The sequence below is a fragment of the Oncorhynchus gorbuscha genome, linkage group LG12 (assembly GCF_021184085.1).
Source record: "Oncorhynchus gorbuscha isolate QuinsamMale2020 ecotype Even-year linkage group LG12, OgorEven_v1.0, whole genome shotgun sequence".
Lineage (NCBI taxonomy): Eukaryota > Metazoa > Chordata > Actinopteri > Salmoniformes > Salmonidae > Oncorhynchus > Oncorhynchus gorbuscha.
Genome location: NC_060184.1, coordinates 52,833,239 through 52,856,056, shown reverse-complemented (window position 1 = coordinate 52,856,056; position 22,818 = coordinate 52,833,239).

Here is a 22,818-nt window from a genome sequence, read left to right as displayed (position 1 = left end):
GGACTTTGAGATATTAGCTGATGTACGAAGGGCTATATAAATACATTTGATTTGATTTTGAGATTAGAGCAGTGGAGGTTGCTGAGGGGAGGACGGCTCATAATAATGGCCAGAACAGAGCAAATGGAATGGCATCAAACACATGGGAATCAAACCACGTGTTTGATACATTCCATTATTCCTCTTCAGCCAATACCATGAGCCAGTCCTCCCATATTCAGGTGCCACCAACCTCCTGTGCTTTAGAGAAAATGAGCTTGAGCAAAAAGACCCTTAGAGGAATTTCTTCTCATTATATGCCCATTGTCAAAAATAAATAATTAGATTGAGGATTTTTGTGCTTCTCCATTTAGTGCTTCTCTATTAATTATTGGGCAAAGTAGTGAAATTGAGACTTTAATATATTTTGGAGGACAACCATGCTGCATGTACATGTTACATTTTGTTGAAAGACAATTTTGGCAACACATCCAGCGTATTACACTAACTAAACATGCCAGTGAGACAGAATAGGGGCAAGGCATGGAATCTTTCAGTTGGAACAGTTACAGTGCTGCCATTTTGTGTGATTAACAGTCTAACCAATTAAATTGCGAGCATCTTTTGGCAGCACTTTTGGACATTCATTTTATCCAATTCAGTAGCATTAACTAGGTGCACCAACATATTGCCTTCCAATCTTTTAATTGTATCATTTGTAAATGTGTTAAGGGTAATTTATACATTTGAATATTCAAATCAATCTAAGTCAATGCAAGGAATCCACTAAACTAGCGAGAAGGGTTGTAACATTAATCAGGTATGATGTGTTAAGTTTCAAGTGTCAATGTTCATATGGAACGTGCACTGGATATAAAACAGGTGTAAATCAGTACAGTGAAATTCTTACCTTGAGAGCTCTTTCCAACACTGCATTGACAATACTACTAATAATTTATAGTAATAGAAAACAGAATAAAAAAGAAAACTACTGTATGAAAAATAATAAAAAAACACACAAGAACTATGATGAGAGTTAAAGAAACACGGAGATGTAAGTATATACAGGTCATTGCCAGTACCTCATTCTATGTGCAGTGGTACTGGAGTGGTTAAAGTGGGTTTATACTTTATTTTAAAGGACTGGTTGAAGGAAGATATGTGACCCACCACCTGGATTCGGTCCTTTGCAGCAAAATTCAAAATGATGTATTTTACATTGGATAAAAGTAGACTCAGAGCTAGAAAATGCTATATCATTCAGCAGTTGAGGAACAATGGGAAAGTAATTCTGCATTGAAAGTTGATAACCTTGTAAACCCACTTGAGAAAATGGCCCGTGAATGTTTCGTTCACCTACTGGAGAGCTCTTCTTTGTCTACACACACAGTATCGTTCACACCCTCTTAAACCTTAACCCCACCAATATCTTTAAGGATTCACAAGTGAGGCCATGCGCTAAACATAGTGAATATGGCAGTGTAGTAAACAACCAAAGATTTCAAGACTAAAAGTGGTGAATGTAGTAGCAAAAAGTAATAGTAAAAATACACTATCTCGCCCCAAGGCTTTCTCCTAATCTGATTTAAGTGCAGGTCACATTGTTCGTCACATTACTGTCTTTGGTAAACACACTATTAGATACAATCAAAGTTTATTTGTCACATGCACAGGATATAGAATGTGTAAATAGTACAATTAAATGGTTACTTGCACAATAGAGCATTTTGTTTAGACATGTAGCGAGCTAGCTAAACAATGAACCATAATCCCAACTCATACTACAATGCACCATGCATGAATCTGCAGGTAGCTAAAACTAACCAACTACTGTAGGTTCAATGTTAGCTTGCTAGCTAACACTAGGCTATAACTTAGCAATGCAAATGGATTTCTGTGACACAAATCATATTACTACACAGATCATACACGTAACGTTAGCTAGCAAACAGTACGTTTTAACTTGCAATGAAAACAGCATTCTGACTAAATTAAAAACATATAATATCTGAAAATGTAGCTAGACTCTTACCCATATACAGTACATAGATGAACGCTTCTCCCTCTGTCATGGATCCCATGGTTGCCCTTAGTTGGGGTATGCTTAACACCCCGGCCATCCTACAATCTATGCTAGATGCCCTCAATCTCACACAAACTATTATGGAACCTACCATGTACAACCCTACATCTGTAAACATGGGCACCCTCATAGATATCATCCTGACCAACATGTACTCTAAATACACCTCTGCTGTCTTCAACCAGGATCTCAGCGATCACTGCCTCATTGCCTGCGTCCATAATGGGTCCTCGGTCAAATGACCATTCTTCATCACTCTCAACCACTCCCTAAAACACTTCAGCTAGCAGGCCTTTCTAATCCACCTGGCCCGGGTATCTGGAAAGATATTGACCTCATTCCGCCAGTAGAGGATACCTGGTTATTCTATAAAAGTGCTTTCCTCATCATCTTAAATAAGCATGCCCTATTCAATTAAAAAAATTGAGAACACATATAGCCCTTGGTTCCTCCAGACCTGACGGCCCTTGACAAGCACAAAACATCCTGTGCCGTACTGCATTAGCATTGAATAGCCCCTGAGATATACAACTTTTCAGGGAAGTTAGGAACCAATATACACAGGCAGTTAGGAAAGCAAAGGCTAGCTTTTTCAAACAGAAACTTGCATCCTGAAGCACAAACTCCCAAATTTTCAGGGAGACAGTAAAGTCCATGGAGATTAAGAGCACCTCCTCCCAGCTGCCCAGTGCACTGAGACTAAGAAACACTGTCACCACTGAAATCTACGATGATCGAGAATTTCAATAAGCATTTTCCTACGGCTGGCCATGCTTTCCACCTGGCTTCCGCTACCCCAGTCTACAGCTCTGTACCCCCCACAGCAACTTGCCCATGCCACCCCCATTTCTCCTTCACCCAAAACTAGATGGCTGATGTTCTGAAAGAACTGCAAAATCTGGACCCCTACAAATCAACTGGACTAGACAAACTGGACCCTCTCTTTCTAAAATGATTGCCTGTAATTGCTGCAACCCCTATTACTTGTCGGTTCAATCTCTCTTTTGTATCGTCTGAGATCCCTAAAGATGGTAAAGCTGCCGTGGCCAACCCCCTCTTCAAAGGGGGTGACACTCTAGACCCAAACTGTTACAGACCTATATCTATCCTACACTGCCTTTCTAAAGTCATTAAAGCCAAGTTAACAAACAGATCACAGACCATTTCGAATCCCACCGCAACTTCTCCACTATGCAATCTGGTTTACAAGCTGGTCATGAGTGCAACTCTGCCACGTTCAAGGTGCTAAACAATATCATAGCCGCCATCGATAAAATACAATACTGTGCTGCCGTATTCATCGACCTGGCCAAGGGTTTCGATACTGTCAATCACCGCATTCTTATCGGCACACTCAACTGCCTTGGTTTCTCAAAGGTCTGCCAAACCTGGTTCACCAGCTACTTATCAGATAGAGTTCAGTGTGTCAAATCGAAGAGGGCCTGTTGTCTAAACCTCCGTCAGTCTCTATGGAGGTGCCACAGGGTTCAATTCTCGGGACAACTCTTTTCTCTGTGTACATCAATGATGTTGTGACCGCACATCACGAGCCTGAGACACTCTGCCAGACCCATGACTCATTCAGCTCTCATTCCCCCTCCTTTATAGCAGAAGCATGAAACAAGTTTCTAAAGACAGTTGACATCTAGTGGAAGCCATAGGAAGTGCAACTTGACTCCATAGACACTGTGCATTGGGTAGGCCAAGCTTTGAAAAACTACAAACCTCAGATTTCCCACTTCCTGGTTGGATTTTTCTCAGGTTTTCACCTGCCATATGAGTTCTGTTATACTCACAGACATCTGATATACTCAACAGTTTTAGAAACTTCAGAGTGTTTTCTATCCAATACTAATAATACTATGCACATATTAGCATCTGGGACAGAGTAGGAGGCAGTTCACTCTTGGAGCGCTATTCATCCAAATGTGAAAATGCTGTCCCCTATCCCAAAAAAGGTTAACAAACCACCAGACGAGCTTCAATGCTATACAACACTCCTTTCGTGGCCTCCAACTTCTCGTAAATTCAAGCAATACTAAATGCATGCTCTTCAACCAATCGCTGCCCGCACCCAACCTGTCATGTATTGTCATGTCTTGTCCCTGTGCTTTCTCTTCTCTTCGTTTCCCCCTGCTGGTCGTATTAGGTTTCTTTCTCTCTCTCTATCTCTCTCTCTCTCTATCGTTCCGTTCCTGCTCCCAGCTGTTCCTCATTCTCCTAACGACCTTGTTTACTCTCTCACACCTGTCCCCTCTTTTGCCTCTGAGTCTAAGTCTCTATTTCTCTCTCTGTTTCTGCTTCTGTCCTTGTCGGATTCTTGTTTGCTTTGCCCTTGTTCCGTCCTGTCGTGTTCTGCCTCTTCATCAGATGCTGCGTGTGAGCAGGTGTCTCTGTCCTCTATGGCCCGCGCTTACCCGAAGGGACCTGTAGTCTGTTGCCGCTAGTCCTGCATTTCTCCTCTACAACTAGAGGATTTATGTTTTCCCTGTTTGGACATTAATAAACTCTGTTTCTGTTAAGTCGCTTTTGGGTCCTCACTCACCTGCATAACACAACCGCCCGTGTAGCATCACTACTCAGTCCTGACTTAACAAGTATATGTGGACAACTACAAATATCTAGGTGTCTGGTTAGACTGTAAACTCTCCTTCCAGGCTCTCATTAATCATCTCCAATCCAAAATTAAATCTATAATTGGCTTCCTATTTCACAACAAAGCATCCTTCAATCATGCTGCCAAACATACTCTCGTCAAACTGAATATCCTACCGATCCTTGACTTCGGCAATGTAATTTACAAAATAGCCTCCAACACCCTCCTCAGAAAATTGGATGTAGTCTATCACGGTGAAATCCATTTTTTCACCAAAGCCTCATATACTACCCACCACTGCGAACTGTATGCTCTCGTTGGCTGGCCCTCGCTTCATATTCGTCACCAAACCCACTGGCTCCAGGTCATCTATAAGTCTTTGCTAGGTAAAGCCCTGTCTTTTCTCAGCTCCCTGGTCACCATAGCAACACCCACCCATAGCACACGCTCCACTAGGTGTATTTCACTGGTCAAAAATCACTGAAGCTGGAGACATATCTCCCTCACTATCTTTACGCATCAGCTGTCAGAGAAGCTTACCGATCATTGCACCAATACATAGGCCATCTGTAAATAGCCCAACCGCATTATGTTATTTATTTTTTGATCCTTTGCACCCTAGTATCTCTACTTGCATATTCATCTTCTGCACATCTATCACTCCAGTGTTTAATTTCTAAATTGTAATTATTTCTCCACTATGGCCTATTTTTTTGCCTTACCTCCCTAAACTTACTACATTTGCACACACTGTATATAGATTTTCCTATTGTGTTTTTGACTGTACGTTTGTTTATCCCATGTGTAACTCTGTGTTGTTTGTGTCGCACTGCTTTGCTCTATCTTGGCCAGGTCGCAGTTGTAAATGAGAACTTGTTCTCAACTGGCTTACCTGGTTAAAATAAAAGTGACATTTATTTATATATTTTTTTTAATAAAAAAGTTTGAAGATGTAATCTGGAGACAGGTGTTTTATGTGCATAGTATTATTAGTCTCCTGTCTCTTTTCAACTTTCTCTGAATTTGGCAATCATCGCTCTGCCTCTACTGGGCATTCCACTGATTTTAAAAATCGGTCAACTTCTTACATGACAATAACACGGTTGTTCGCTATTTCCTCCGATGTCAGTGATGGGTAAGACTCTACAATGTCTGGTTCAATGAAAATGGTTTTTGCCTACATCACGGATTTCCTCATCATCCGATTAATTTTCAGAGTCAGAGAGAGTCAGTATGGCATGATCATCCTCCAGAAAGTTGTCCACCACAACTTTTTCCAACTGATCTTTGTCCATAGCGCTTTTAACTTCAGGGCAGCAATGTAACACTTTAATTTCTAGATGATATCTTTAAAAAAAAGCTGTGGTAGAAAGGATTATTCACACATACTGAGCAGCTCATGTTATAGACTGAAGCATGTTTCATGGCAGACCAATCCGAACTAATCTCTCAGCATGTCCAACCCCATCGATTATCTCGCCCAATAATATATACAGTATGTCTATATAGGTATGTGTATGTATATATGTGTGCATATATATGCATGCATGTATGTATATATATATATTTACCCAATAAATATGGGGGATTGGAAATTATGCAGACATTGGAAGCAACATTCTTTCCGCAATATTAAGCTGATTTGTATTTTTCCCCTGCCCCTGTTCCTACACATTTGATAATGGGCCATTCTAAATCTTAACAAATTTCACATATTACTAAAGACAATATTAAATTGAGAATAGTTTGATGGACAAAAATATGATCACTTGATGAGAGTACAGGGTGTGAGGCAAGGAACAGATGGCAAGCATTTTTTGACATTTTTAAAACAGTCAATAGCCTATAGTTGCATCATGCAGCCCATGTATACTGAACAAAAATATAAACACAACATGCAACAATTTCAACAATTTAACTGAGTTACAGTTCATATAAGGAAATCAATCAATTAAAATCAATTAAATAGGCCCTAATCTATGGATTTCACATGACTGGGCAGGGATGCAGCCATGGGTGGGCCTGGGAGGGAATAGGCCCACCCACTTAGGAGCCAGGCCCAGCAAACCAGAAAGGGGCTTTATTACAGAGAAATACACCTCAGTTTCATCAGCTGTCCAGGTGGCTGTCTCAGACAATCACACAGGTGAAGAGGCTGTATGTGGAGGTCATGGGCTGACGTTGTTACATGTGGTCTGCAGTTGTGAGGCCGATTGGATGTACAGCCAAATTCTGTGGCATTGTTTTGTGTGACCAAACTGCACATTTTAAAGTGCCATTTTATTGTCACCAGTACAAGGTGCACCTGTGTAATGATCATGCTGTTTAATCAGCTTCTTGATATGCAAGACCTGTTAGGTAGATGGATTATCTTGGCAAAGAAGAAATGCTCACAAACAGGGATATCAACAAATTTCTGCACAAAATTGGAGATAAATATTATTTTTGTTGGTATGGAACATTTCTGGGATCTTTTATTTCAGCTCATGAAACACGGGACCAAAACTTTACATGTTGCGTTTATATTTTTGTTCAGTATATGTTTTGATTTCTTTGACATTCTAAGGTGTGTATCATTCTCATCAAAATTTGCCAATATCTCTAAATCTAGCACATAGGACCTGTTTCAAATGATCACTTTTACTCTCAAAATAGCCACTTCATATGCACACTTGCTCTGGAATGTGAAAGTATATTTTCTATTTTATTCAGTTAATTTATTTTATTCTTAAAATGAAATCATATTAAATAAAATAAATGGCACAGGATATATGAGCATATCTTGTCTACTAAATGAACTTGCCTACAGCCTATGGTATGGTGCATAGCCAGATAACATACAGTACATTAGCCCAACTCATATTCGGTTCTTCTGAAATACATTTTAATCAATGTTTCTTCAAACCTGCCTAAAATAAATAACAGATTTATTGTGATGGTGTATATAAAATGGATTTATTTGACATTTTATATGTAGATGTTCCAAAGGCGCACATCAGTGGCCTGTATGTGTGGGGGCCTGGAAATGCTAAACATGTTTATGTTAATTCAAGGTCAATTACCTTGAGACCGGAAGTCATTTGCATGACAATGCCATGACTGCCACAGCCCTACATGTGTCCTATACTTTTGTTGCTAGCCTGTTTGTTTACCATCTCTACCTAACAGAGCTGTGTCTGAGGAGTCAGTTGGAACAGGAAGTAGATAAAAGTTACTAAGAGGTCAAAAGAAAGAGCCACCACACTAAAGGAAATCATTATGTTTGAGTGTATTTTTTTTTTACACGGACAGTGCACATTAATCAACGTTTCAGTAAAAGTGACGGTTTTAGCCAGCCGGCTAATTTTCAACAGCAGTCCCTGAGCAGCTTATTAAAAACAATTACAATAACAATACAGACAATCAATGAGCAGTAAGCACACACAGAGCACCATAGGAAAAGCAACACGTAGCATGCACACAGAGAAAGATAGCACAAAAAGCAACAAGACAAAATCCATAAAAGCAACCAAGTGTATCCACGCATCACAAGCTACAGACAACAGACAACATTGTTCATTTCCACAGACACTTTTATGTTTCTCAAGTTCCTCCATGTTCTGTTCAGTTTCCACAGTCATCTCCTTCACCTACAGGAATCTTGTATCCACATGCTTTCTGTAATGAGGTGATACAGCAGGAGTGAGTGAAATATTTTCACTAGGTTACTTAAGTTCATAGGAGCACATCACATTTGGTGTCAAATGAAGCCAAGAGTTTACCCAGCAACATATGTCGGCGGGCCAATAGCTTTCCACCAGTGGCAAAGTTAGTGGCCCACTGGCGGGCACTGCCTGCGGTTCGCCAGCATTTTGCTCATTGTTCTTCCAGTAGACCACCAGCGACAGCCAGCACTTTTACGACAGAGGTCCGCTTCTGGGCTGCTGGTTCATAATAAGTATTTGTTGGCGTTCCACGGTCGGTCCACCGTTCGTATTATTAGTATCTTTCCACACAATAATGAATCCAAAATATCGTACACCACTCTCAACAATGGTTGCAGATTGATTGTTAAACACATTACAATATAAACATATCTACATTGAATATATGGTAATGATGTATTATACAATTAGTAATGATAATAAAATTAATATGTACATATATAGAGCGGGGGTTTCTAATTGTTATTATAGAAAATTATTTCCTGGACTACAAAATTATGAGTATGTACAGTACAATACAATATACACAGACAAAGATAAAATAGTTTATTGAGCCTCTTCAATTGGCCTGTCTGTCTTTCCTACCCCCTTCTCTGTCAGCAACTCCCTTCAGACATTGTGTTACCACCTCTTGGAGGTTCCCCTCTGTTGCCTCTTTTGTAGAGGGGTTCTTTCTTATCGCTGCTGAAACCACAGAACAATTCATATAAAAAAAATAATTCATGAACGAACAAGGTCTAGAACTATTTAAACACATGGTTCAGATTCAAAACTGTCTCCAGTTTTAATCAAATATATCTACATTACCAAAAATTCATAGACTAATAAAAATGTACTGTGAACAATGCTTTTTAAAGCTAGCTGCCTGATGTCCCTTATGTCCCAAGCCGGCCCAGTTACTGTCATGTTTTGTCTTATATTGTCTTGTCATTATGCTTTCCCTTCTGTTCGTTTCCCCCTGCTGGTCTTATTAGGTTCGTTCCCTTTTTCTATCCCTCTCTCTCCCCCTCCCTCTCTCTCCTCTCTCTATCGTTCCGTTCCTGCTCCCAGCTGTTCCTCATTCTCCTACTCACTCATTTAGTCTTTTCACACCTGTCCCCTATCTTGTCCTCTGATTAGAGTCCCTATTTCTCCCCTTGTTTTCCGTTTCTGTCCTGTCGGATCCTTGTATGATGTTCGCTGTGCTGTGTCGTTGTCTCGCCCTGTCGTGTCTTGTCTCCTTCAGATGCTGCGTGTAGCAGGTGTCTTGGTCTGCTACGGTCGGTGCCTTCCCGAGGCAACCTGCAGTCAATGGTCGAGTCTCCAGTCTGTCCTCGTCACTACGAGTGGATTTAAGTTTTTTCATGTTTTGTTTTCGTCTTGAGTTTTACTGGAATAAAGAGTCTGTTTTCGCTAAATCGCTTTTGGGTCCTCATTCACCTGCATAACAGTTACAAAGCCTGGACAGGTCTTTGGAGAAAAGGCAGACAAACATTCTCCTCACTGAGTCTTTGACGGACTTGCCCCCTTTAGCAGCCAAAAAACTTCACCTGTAAAATAAATTGTCCATACTTGGTGGTCTACAGAGCAGTGAACCATACAGAAACTACAGGTCTAAAGTACCTCCAAAGAAATGCAGTGGGGAGCTCTTCCTAAACACAGACTTCATAAGCACCAAATTACTTAACTTCTTATGATATAGGGGACGCTTGCGTCCAGGGAAAATGCAGGGCGGCAAATATTTTTTTTTTGATATAAATATCAAACTTTCATTAAATCACACATGTAAGATACTCAATTAAAGCTACAGTCGTTGTGAATCCAGCCAAGGGGTCAGATTTTAAAAAGGCTTTTCGACAAAAGCATAAGAAGCTATTATCTGATGATAGCACAACAGTAAACAGAGGGTAGCATATTTCAACCCTGCAGGCGTTACACAAAACGCAGAAACAAAATCTAAAACATGCCTTACCTTTGATGAGCTTCTTTTGTTGACACTCCAATATGTCCCATAAACATCACAGTTGGTCCTTTTGTTTGATTAATTCCATCCATATTGTAACGGTTTTGACTTGAGGTTATTATTTATAGGGGTGCCAGGAAGGTTGTGCCTACCAGAGAAAACATTGGTTTCTCCTTTTGGTTTGGGAGGGAATGAGTCCCATCTGGTCCGTCAAGTCTACACCAATACAAAGTCAGGATGGAAATACACTTTTCATAAACCCTTAAAACATTGGAAAGAACTTCAAAAACAACTATATTATTTTGCGTGGGTTGTATTAGCAACATCAATGCTTACACACACATATAATAATATCACAATGAGTTCTGGTTCTTCTAGAAATGTCCTGTACCTTGGGCCTAAAAAGAGTCTATCCCGGTAAAGGAGTTCAGGGAACTCCCGTGACCTTAGTCACGCAATGTTTGTCCGTTCATTCCGTGTAGCGTAAACCCAGTATTAATCATACAATCAATATAACAATTATTTTACCACAGACCTTTAAAGCGTATCAACTTTTACTAAGTCCTCAACTACAACTAACTACATAAATCATCACCTTATACATGATACCGTATAAAAAAAGGTTGTAGTCAGTCGGTCAGTCAGACAAACCAATCCGCCAACAGATCTCCAGCGGAGAAAGGCCACGAAGAACAGAGAGATGTAGTCCAAGGACGCAAAGAGTGCATCTGATCCTGGGTCAACTCTATTAGGCTACAAAACACACGTTTAACGGCAACAAAACAAACGGCATAGAGAAGCTTCGGAACTGAGGGTTGAACACATCCTCATTCACGTCTCCATCACAACCCCACTTTTGCGCAGCTGATGCTGGCTATTTAATTAGGAATTAAAGGGAAAGCGCCCTATTGGAAGGAGCTGCACTGAGACAGTTCAGAAAAATTCAGGGCCGTCACAATATATATCCAAAATGTCAATTTATTTGGCGCGTTTGATCCAGAAAAAAACAGCTTCCAAAATGCGCAACGTCATTACAAAATATTTCAAACGTTGCCTATAAACTTTGCCAAAATATTTCAAACTAATTTTGAAATACAACTTTAGGTATTTTTAAACGTTAATAATCGATCAAATTGAAGACGGGTCTATCTGTGTTCAATACAGGAAGACAAAAAAAGCTACTTTTCAAGTCTTGCGCAACTCTCAACAGTGTTACGCAGGTCCTAGTTGGCCCTACTTTTTCATTGCACAAATGAATAGCCTCAACCAAATTCCAAAGACTGGTGACATCCAGTGGAAGCGCTAGGAACTGAAAACAAGTTCCTAAGAAATATCGTTTGCCAATGAGTACTCAGTGAACAAACATACCTCACAATCTGAACGGTTAGTCATTGGTATTTTGCCTGCTACATAAGTCCTGTTATACTCACAGCCATGATTCAAACAGTTTTAGAAACTTCAGAGTGTTTTCTTTCCAAATATATTAATACTATGCATATCTTATATTCTTGGCAAGAGTAGTAGGAAGTTGAAATTGGGCACACTATTTATCCAAAAGTGAAAATGCTGCCCCCTATACCTTAAGACGTTAATAATCCTGCCTCCCAAGTGTTTGACACCGGGGAGAGGATCAATAACTTTAGCAACATCGAGGCAACATTTTCATATTTTGATCTGGTTTCATCACATCTTCCAATTTCATGAAAAACATCATTTTGACTGTTCTTGCTCTTTAAACACGTTTTAACATATTCACTTTGGACCTGACTTGGTGAAGTACATAAAAATGGAAATTGTTGAGTGCAACAACTATGGCTCTGTCAATAGCACATACAGTCATGGGTGGTACCTTGAAAGTTTACTCAAAAGGCAAGGCACTAGTAAATATTTGAGTAAGGCTTTACAGTAAGCAGTGAGTTAATTTAGCACTGTTCCGGTGTCTCTGTGGGACAACTTTCATTGTTGATTTAACACTGTGTCATTTATTTTGAATTACTTTGCCTTATTTTCAGGTACCATACATTTAATTGCAACCTTTTCAGTGGCATGTTGAAAGAGTCATACAGTGTTTCATCTTATTTCTACCTACCTGTACAAAATATAATTGTTTAACTGGTTTGACTTGATTGTGTACACCTGGGGCAATGAACATTCAGCTGAATGGACATTTAAAGAATGTTCAGATATGTGTTGTGTAGATCAAATATTAAATATTATATGAGAGTGTATGTGCTCTATTTATTCTATCTTCAACACGCAGTTCCAAAACTGTATTCAAATAGTATTAAAAAAAGTACTTTTTGGGGATCTGTATTGAAATAGTTGTACCCACTTCAAAAGTAACTATTTGTTCCTTCGCAAAACTTTACTTTCCACAAAGCAAAGTTACAACTTTAGTTATTCTAGGTCTGCTCTATGGGGCAGTTTATAGGGTTTTGGGGGCCTTAAGCAAGATACACATTTGCCATGGGATGGAAAGAACATTTAGCAATTTTTCCACAATTCTACACATTATGCTATGTTCATATGATATCTGAGTGAGAGTGACTAACAAAATCAATGGGGGTCCTAGGGAGGTCAGGGTCCCTTGTGCCCAGTCAGTAATTTGGCCATGAATACTACAAGGTTTATATAGCTGGCTCGACTAACTTTTGCTAGTTGAGTGACTGTCAGTGACTATCACAACAAGATCTCACAATTTGACCAATTTGACTTCAGTTTCTGACATTTATCCATGTTTCTTCAAACTACAAATTATGAAGTTGCACCAAACTTAACATTTTGAAGTGTTTTTGACACCCTAGGTTGACTCCTACTCAGCATTGTTCCGTTTCTACAAACGTCACATTTTGAAGTAAAGTGTTAAAGTTACAATATGTAACTTTATGGGCAACCCGGCCATATTCACATATAAATGTGACTTATAGATATGTTATTCTCATTCTCAAAGCAACACCAACCCTGCTTGATGGTAATAGTGCTCACTTCTGCGGCTATTGTTCAGTTTTGAATGTATTTCCCAACCTACTCAGGACAAGGACAGATGTCCAATTTCGAAGTCAACCTTGAGCAATCTGCCTATACCAACAATAGGAAAACTGCTAATGCGCTACCAAATTTCGATTTTGCACTTTGTGTCTTCAAATATTTGTACATTATACTATTTGCTTATTTCTCACTCTTTTAATGTCTCTCTCTCCCTTTTTCTCTCCCTGTCTCTGTCTCTGTTTTTATCTCTTCATCTCTCCACTTTTGAAACAGCAAACGTTCCTACTGGACAGGTTCAGGAAGAAATCAATCAATTTTAAAATGTTTTCTCTCTTCTCAACATGACCCGATACATTTGCAGGAAAGAAACACATAAGGGACAAATCCAAGCTTCAAAGTAATATGGCCTGAAAAGAGCAAATACACATTTCAAAGGAAAGGGGGTGAATCAAAAGAAACAGATTTACAAAAAAGAAGGCCAACATCTCAAGCATACCTTTCATTCTATGGCTGCTACTAGGCTTCAAATCTCAGGAGTGCCCCAGAGTGTTGGGTCTGCCCTTACAAATCCACCAAGGCACCCATATCAACATTGATAAGGCTACCTTGCTAGTTTTGGTACAGCCTTCAAACTTTAAGGCACAAAAGCTGTTATGAAACATTGGCAGCCATATTATCTACATCTAAAAATGACATACAGTAAGAACCAAGCACAGAACAAAGTCAATTACTCGCTCTGTTAACCTGTTAAGTCGACCCTCTACTTTTTCGAACATTCTGTTAAAAATCACGCAACATTTCAGCGCCCTGCTACTCATGCCAGGAATATAGTATATGCATATTATTAGTATGTGTGGATAGCAAACTAGTGACTTTAACAGAGCGTGAGTTTCATCGAATAGTGCAGGAAAACCTGATCACTGAAAATGGAAATAAATATCCTTGCGCTTACTTCCAGGAATTGTTCAAAGTGAACCGAATTACATGAGACCGAGGTTTCAGCGCCTACAGCTACCACACGTTGTCTAGAGTCTTGTCATTTGATTCGCAATTGATTCTTGGTCTAACCGGTTCAAGGGAACTCCTTCCCTCCGTTCTCCGACCGGATGTTTTGGTCGAGCTCTCTCGGCCATGTTTTTTTTCAGACGACACCTATAGAAGTTACATCACCTCCTGATTAATTGTATCGCTTATTAACGTGTACTAATACCTAAAGTTGCATTACAAAAGTATTTCGAAGTGTTTTGTGAAAGTTTATCGTCGACATTTTGAATTTTAAAAAATGACGTTACGTTATGAAACGCTCTTTTTTTTCGTTTATCATACAGTCTACATAGAACGATATCTAGGCTATATATGGACCGATTTAATCGAAAAAAAGACCCAATAGTGATTATGGGACATCTAGGAGTGCCAACAAAGAAGATGGTCAAAGGTAATGAATGTTTTATATTTTATTGTGCGGTTTGTGTAGCGCCGAATATGCTAATTATGTGGAATTCCGGGTCTCCGGCAGCATTTGGAACTGCCGATCTGCAGTCAAGAACGTTGCATTAATCTCAGCATATGCTGCCCTTCAGTCCTCTTTTTGGCCCTGACTCTCACCAGGTGCCTTTAGAGAGTTCTTCGATTAGCTTGACACCTTGATAAACTAATTTCCTAATGATGGCTACCTTTGATGAATTTATTTCCAACTCTTTCGGTAGGTAGCCTGGCAGGTAGGGGTGGCATGTAGCCTTGCGGATAGGGGTGTTGGGCCAGTAACCGAAAGGTTGCTGGATCAAATCCCTGAGCTGACAAAGTAAATATCTGCCATTCTGCCATGGAGCAAGGCAGTAAACCCACTGCTCCCTGGGTGCCGTAGATGTTGACTAAGGTAGCCCCTGTCACCTCTGATTCAGAGGGGTTGGGTTAAATGCGGAATAAATATTTCAGTTGAATGCATTCAGTTGTACAACTGACTATGTATTCCCTTTCCCTCTTTTGACCTCACCCTTTCCAGTCCCTTTCCACTCACAAAGCAGGCAATATACTTTACGTCATCTTTACTAGAGGATGTTTGCCTACTAATTTCACAGAAACCCCCCTCCAGGTCTCTTATCACTACTTTGTTTCCTCTCCTCCAACCCGAGCCACTGAGCCCCTACCCAGCTGGTCATATACTGTCACAATCTTCATACTCTCTCTCCCACTAGTAGCTCCTCTACTACCCTATCATCTCTACCTTTTGCGAAATCCTACTTCTTCCTGTCTCCTAATTCTGCCTCCAACCCTCCCTTTCCGCATCCTGTGACTCACACTGTCCCTTCCTCCCAGCTGGTTTGGCCCTCTCCTCCTGCTCCGGGTCTGAGAGCTCATTGCGGGTTTACAGAACAGGGCTGCGGGCAGAACAGAATACTCTACAACATCTGTAGAGAATGACCCTACCTCACACAGGAAGCAGCACATGTACTAATCCAAACATGTGTAATCTCCCATCTGGATTACTGGTTCCGTGTGGCTCAGTTGGTAGAGAATGGCACTTGCAATTCCAGAGTTGTGGGTTTGATCCCCACGGGGAATTCATGAAAATGTATTCACTCACTACTGTAAGTCACTCTGGATAAGAGAGTCTGCTGAATGACTAAAATGTACAAATCAAACCCCTGCAATTTATCCAGAATGCCACAGTCTGTTTGGTGTTTAAATTCTCCCATGTCTCCCTGCTCCTCTGGGAGACATATATAAAAAATGTTCCAGGGTAGCGTCAAAATACAACATCTCCTTATGATGCATTTAGCATTGTTTTACAGAGCTAATAGAAGAATAGAAGAATGTAACTAGCTACATAAGCACGATAACACCATAAAAGGTGAGTAACGTTATCTAGCTTGTCCGCGGTTATAAGGAATATACACAAATATATTATATTCCATTCACACAGTGAGCTACAGTAGACACGGTATAACACGACACACAGAAACTATTATAATGTAATAAGGCACTTACTTTGATAGTAATGCAGTCTGGATTTGAAGATGGAGACGCTGTGCCACTTGGGAGTCATAAAGCCAGGGTAGCTTAAAAATACAACACATGGTAATACTTCCCTGACGCAATTAGCATTGTTTTCCAGAGCTAATAGAAGAATGTAGCTAGCTACCTAATCATTGAGTATAACACCATAAATGTTATGAAATGAGTAAGGTTACATCGCGTGTCCACGGTTATAAGGAATATACACAAAAACATTATGCTACAGTAGAAACGACATGCAGAAACTATTATAACGTAATAAGGCACTGATAGAAACGCACACATTTCCAAAGTTATTATTGGTAACGAAAACAACTTTGATTGCGATGCAGGCGACAGGTGGAAAATATGAACACGTGTGTGTGCAGGACGGCAGATGAGCCAATGTCTACAGACTTGAACTGCACAAACAATTGAGAAGTGTTTGGGGAATTTTGTCCAGGTCAGAAATGTCTAAAAGATTCATTGGTCCGCAAAAGTAAAAATGACTACTTGTATGTGAATAAATGAGGCGGAACACACCTCATTTCAAAATGTTATTAGAAATAAAAAACGTATTAGAAAATAATTAAAAATTGACAAATAAAAACAGGCAGCACTGACGGATGTGCTGATATGACAACTGCGTCAGAGTTTTGAACAACTCATCCCCACCTTTAGTTCTATGCTGGCTGAAGAACTAGCTAGTTACTGGCTTGCTGTATTGTGATGCAGCATCTTGTGATGCAGCTCACTGCATCCAAATTTCTTGACATAGGTGATTCAAGAAACTGTAGGTCAAGGTGAGGTTATTAAAATAACCTCTCTGCTAACTCAGCATGCCATTTCAAACTTAGTTAGCCATGAGAGAAAGTACTTCAACCTCTCTTTCGTATCATCTGAGATCCCCAAAGATTGAAAAGCTGCTGCAGTCATCCCCCTCTCCAAAGGGGGAGACACTCTAGACACAAACTGTTATAGAACTATAACCATCCCACCCTGCATTTCTAAAATTTTCGAAAGCCAAGTCAACAAACAGATCACCGGACATTTAGAATCCTACTGTACCTTCTCCAGTATGCAATCTGGTTTCCGAGCTGGTCATGGGTGCACCTCAGCCACGCTCAAGGTCCTAAACAATATCATAACCGCCATCGATAAAAGACAGTACTGTGCAGTCATCATCGACCTGGTCAAGGCTTTCAACTCTGTCAATCAAGCATTCTTATCAGCAGACTCGATAGCATTGGTTTCTCAAATGACTGCCTTGCCTGGTTCACCAACTACTTCTCAGAATGAGTTCAGTGTGACAAATTGGATGGGCCTGTTGTCCGGACCTCTGGCAGTCTCTATGGGGGTGCCAAAGGGTTAAATTCTAGGTCAGACTCTTTTCTCTGTATACATCAATGACGTTGCTCTTGCTGCTGGTGATTCTCTGATCCAACTCTACGCAGAAGACACCATTCTGTATATATCTGGCCCTTCTTTGGACACTGCTAACAAACCTCCAAAGGAGCTCCAACGCCATACAACGCTCCTTCCATGGCATCCAACTGCTTTTAAATGCTAGTAAAATTCAACCGATTGCTGCCCGCACCCTGCCGTCGGACTAGCATCACTAATCTGGATGGTACTGACCTAGAATATGTGGACAACTACAAATACCTAGGTGTCTGGTTAGACTGTAAACTCTCCTTCCAGGCTCTCATTAAGCATCTCCAATCCAAAATTAAATCTAGAATTGGCTTCCTATTTCGCAACAAAGCCTACTTGAATCATGCTGCCCAACATACCCTCGTAAAACTGACTATCCTACCAATCCTTGACTTCGGCAATGTCATTTACAAAATAGCCCCCAACACGCTATTCAGCAAACTGGATGTAGTCTATCACAGTGCCATCCATTTTGTCACCAAAGCCTCATATACTACCCATCACTGCGACCTGGATGCTCTCGTTGGCAGGCCTTCGCTACATGTTTGTCGCCAAACCCACTGGCTCCAGATCATCTATAAGTATTTTCTAGGTAAAGCTCTGCCTTATCTCAACTCACTGGTCACCATAGCAATACCCAGCACTTAGCATGCGCTCCAGCAGGTATATTTCACTGGTCATCCCCAAAGGCAACACCTTTGGCCATCTTTCCTTCCAGTTCTCTGCTGCCGATGACTGGAACGAATTGCAAAAATCACTGAATCTGGAGTCTTATATCTCCCTCTCTAACTTTAAGCATCAGCTGTCAGAGCAGCTTACCGATCACTGTACCTGTACACAGCCAATCTGTAAATAGCACACCCAACTCCCTCATCCCCATATTATTACTTACCCTCTTGCTCTTTTGCACCCCAGTATCTCTACTTGCACATCTATCACTCCAGTGTTAATGCTACATTGTAATTATTTAATTTTTTTATATTGTGTTATTGACTGTACATTTGGTTATGTGTAACTCTGTGTTGTTGTTTTTGTCTCACTGCTTTGCTTTATCTTGGCCAGGTCGCAGTTGTAAATGAGAACTTGTTCTCAACTGGCCTACCTGTTTAAATAAAGGTTCAAAAAATGCTGTTTGCATGTTTAGTGAGTAAACCAAACCACAGGCCATAAATCATAATGTTTTAAGAACCTAAATCACCATCCCCCTCCTCAGTCGGTAGCCATTTATTCAGTGTTTTCTCAATAATTGGGGCTAACAGCTTGTGTACAGACTGCAGGTCTGTCTTAATCCACCTTGATCATCTGGCTCAATGTGAGCCATTGTAATTTCTGTTCACTTGGCCATCATCCATCTAATCACATTGATACATTTTTTTGCCTTCCATTAAGCAGAGATGTATTCTTACTTTATTCTCCCTGCTGCTCCACTTGCTATGTCTATCTCTCTAGTTTACATAAGGCTTTGGGATCTTCTCTGCTAACACTCAGCTAAATTAGCCAAGACTAGCAGGCCCTACATCACTCATAAAACAGCACAGTGTTTACATTTGCATTCAGGTTTAAATGTGAGACTCACTGTACTTGCTTTCTCAAATTCTTTTTATTAATATAAAAAAACTCAGGCAAACATTTGCTATGCACACAGGATGATTTCTCTGAAAGTTCCACAGAGAAAGTAAAGAAACCAGCTATAGGGGTTTGAGCATGATTCTCATCCAATGCAATGATCCCTTGTGTACAGAGTTGAGATAGGAATCGGGCCTGAAACGTTATAACCAAAACAAACCCAAGTACCCGGTACTACTTCTTATATTCTCACTCTCAGTCCCCACCACCTCCGGCTCTCTCGGTTAATCCCTGCAGAGCCTACACACTTTTATCCCCCCTGGCCTGGATGAACCAATACCGACAGATCTCAGCTCATCATCCCTCCAGCTATGCAAGCCGTAACCAACCTGATCTGCCTGAATTGAGCCTGCTATAGGAAAAAACCACTGATACTGGCCTCTCTTGACTCCAACGCATGCACAATATAGTGCTGCATTGTGCATTCCTCCAGTAATCACCAGCCAGCTTCAGGTGCAAAGTCTCATGTGCATGCTTGAATTAACCTTTTACTGCAGTGGGCTAAATCAGGATCATACAGAGTGTTTCTTGGTAGTCTTAAACAAATCTACTTTGTATCAAAGAAAACACCTCACACACATGGTTATGTGCTTGAAAAAAGAAGACACCTGTACCAGTGCCAGATATAGAGTTGGAATATATTCCATTTTGAGTTTGCATCCTAATACTACACTTTATATACATCACAGAAGACTAAACTATAACAAAACCGTTTGACATAGAAACACCAACTGTTAAATCCCCCAAATGGTCTAAATGTGGAATCTGTACCCTTGACAATAACATGGACAGCAATGGTTTGATGACATTCCACTATTTGAAAGACACATACACATTACCAGGCAAATCATTTTTTCTATATTTACAATTTAGATCAGCTATGCTGAGTCCCTTGGGATAAAAACATACCGAACCATCTAATGATGGGATTTATAAATAAATTATCTGGGCTTAAATGGTTATGGGCATAAAAAAGGAAGACACCTGTATCATGTCAAATATATTTTTTATTTAACCTTTATTTAACTAGGAAAGTCAGTTAAGAAAAAAATCCTTATTTACAATGACGGCCTATCCCGGCCATACAACGACGCTGGGCGGGTAGTGATACAGCCTGGAATTGAACCAGGGTCTGTAGTGACACCTCTAGCACTGAGATGCAGTGCCTTAGACCGCTGCACAACTCGGGAGCCCAAGAGTTTAAATGTATTCAATTTTGAGTTTGCATCCCAACATTGCACTTTATAAACATCACAGACTGAAATATACCAAAACAGTTTGACATAGAAACAGCAGATTTTCTGCTGTTTTTTGTAAATAATGTTTATTTATTATGAAATTATGAACATTCCACCCATGAGGCCACTAGTCATTTGACTGCAGGAAACGGCTACGTGATAGCATTTGAAGCTGAAATAGGATTGTGAATGACTCTCTCATTGTAGATACAATTGTTATAATGCTTTTGACTGCATTAAATTTACACATCTGTACTTGACTGTCTCGACACATCAATACCACTAGATTGCCACCAAATCAGTCTTCTAAACCGTTTTAGTTCTTTCATCTTCTGTTCATGACTGATTTTCTTTAAATAATTTTCACAAACCCTGCTTTGTCTTTTTCATAGTGCCTCTGTTCGACATCTGTGTGGTTGTCTGCCTGTGTTTCCCCTCAGCATACTTGTATCCTGGATACTACAATACAAACCGTCTCTGTGGGAATGCACAAAAGACCACTCTTACTGGAGCTTAGATCTCCTAGCTTCATTATCTGGAAGTGCTTTTGAAGGCGCTCTGCTTTTGTCTTCTCAACACAAACTCCCATTGACTGACAGGAGGACGTAATCTTAGTCACTTCTGTCATTGTGCACAGATTAGCTTTCTGTTAGTTGTTTCTGTGAGTGAATTGTTTGGCAGGATTTAGGATCAGAATCTTCCTTTGTTTAGGTTCTTCTTTTGATTGTAACTTATTTTCTAACTCAAGTGTGCTGTGAATAGTGGGTGTCGTCTGTTCAAGAGGTTGGGGGTGGAGGCCCACTTATTTAAATTTTATTTTCTTATTTAAATGTAACTTATTATTACTTCAACTCGGTATGTATTTCTTACAGTTTTTGTTTTTATTTGAGTGGCAGCCAAGAGGTACATGTTTTATACATTTATGATTTGAAATGGATAACGTAGCTGTAAACCCCCCCAACAAAAAAATATAAAACAAACATCAAACTGGTAAAAAACAAGGAAAAGTACATTAAAGCACCAGATTGCTTGGATTTAGTTTATAAACCTGAATTACATCATAAAACCAGATTAATCTTTACTGATGTCTAGCAGGTTAATGACGGCTCATCAAAAAGCAAAAGTATTTTACTATAATTTAACTAAAATCTTTACATGTTTATGGCTCTAGGATGTTGTGTTCCTTTAAATAATGTTTGAATATAGCTACCGGCATCCACTGAGCCTTAAAGTGATGGGCCAGAATGTTTGTATAATTTCAGCCAGTAGTTTTGAAAGTGTTGCTCATGAGCCAAAGTTGTGTACTATGTCATCGAATTGAGTACTACATCATCCATTTTGTATGACATGTTATGTCTGGCAATTTTTGTACAATTATTATTATGGTATGTTATGAATCTGATTGATACAATATGTTTGCAATTTGTTCACTGCATCTTTAATTTGTGCAGCAGGCTGCTTCATTGACATATAGTGTTGTTCTTGCCAAATGCAGCAATAAACTGGATGGGAAAGCTGTGTAAAACATTTTGATCAATGCACAGCAAGCATGAACAGGCCTCTAATAACTTCACATTAAAGTAAAGCAGGGGAAACAGGAGGACAATCAATTCTCTCTTTCAGGATGTTTATTGTCCACCAAGAGTAGATAGATTGTTATTTTTTTCTGTGCTATTGTATATTCTGTTCATTTCTAAACTGCCACACACAGCATCGAACTAATTAAATCAGGTTTTAAGCACATCTCTCTACTTTAAGCACATCTCTGTATTAAGATGGCACAGGAGAAGAAGAAGAAGAAGACGTTTTACGTGCTCCTATCCAATTGTGTTGTTTTGTTTGTTACTTTGCGTTGTTTTTAACTTATATCGTAACTATGTTGTACATAATGTTGCTCCTACCGTCTCTTATGACCAAAAATAACTTCTGGACATCAGAACTGCGATACTCACCACAAGCTGGCAGAATCCTTTTTTTCCTTTAACAAGTCCAAGGAGCCCGTTGTGAATGACATACTGCATTCCCGGGAACAGGCCCAGATCCCCATAATTTGCGTGAATAGAAGGTGGAGAAAAGGGGGACAGAGGGCAGGCTGCCATCGGAGAATTTGATGGTGATCAAATAAAACCCCACTGCCTTCCAATCTGCTAGCAAAGGTACAATCTTTGGAAAATAAAATTGATAACCTACGCGGAAGATTAAACTACCAACGGGATATTCAAACTGTAATGTCT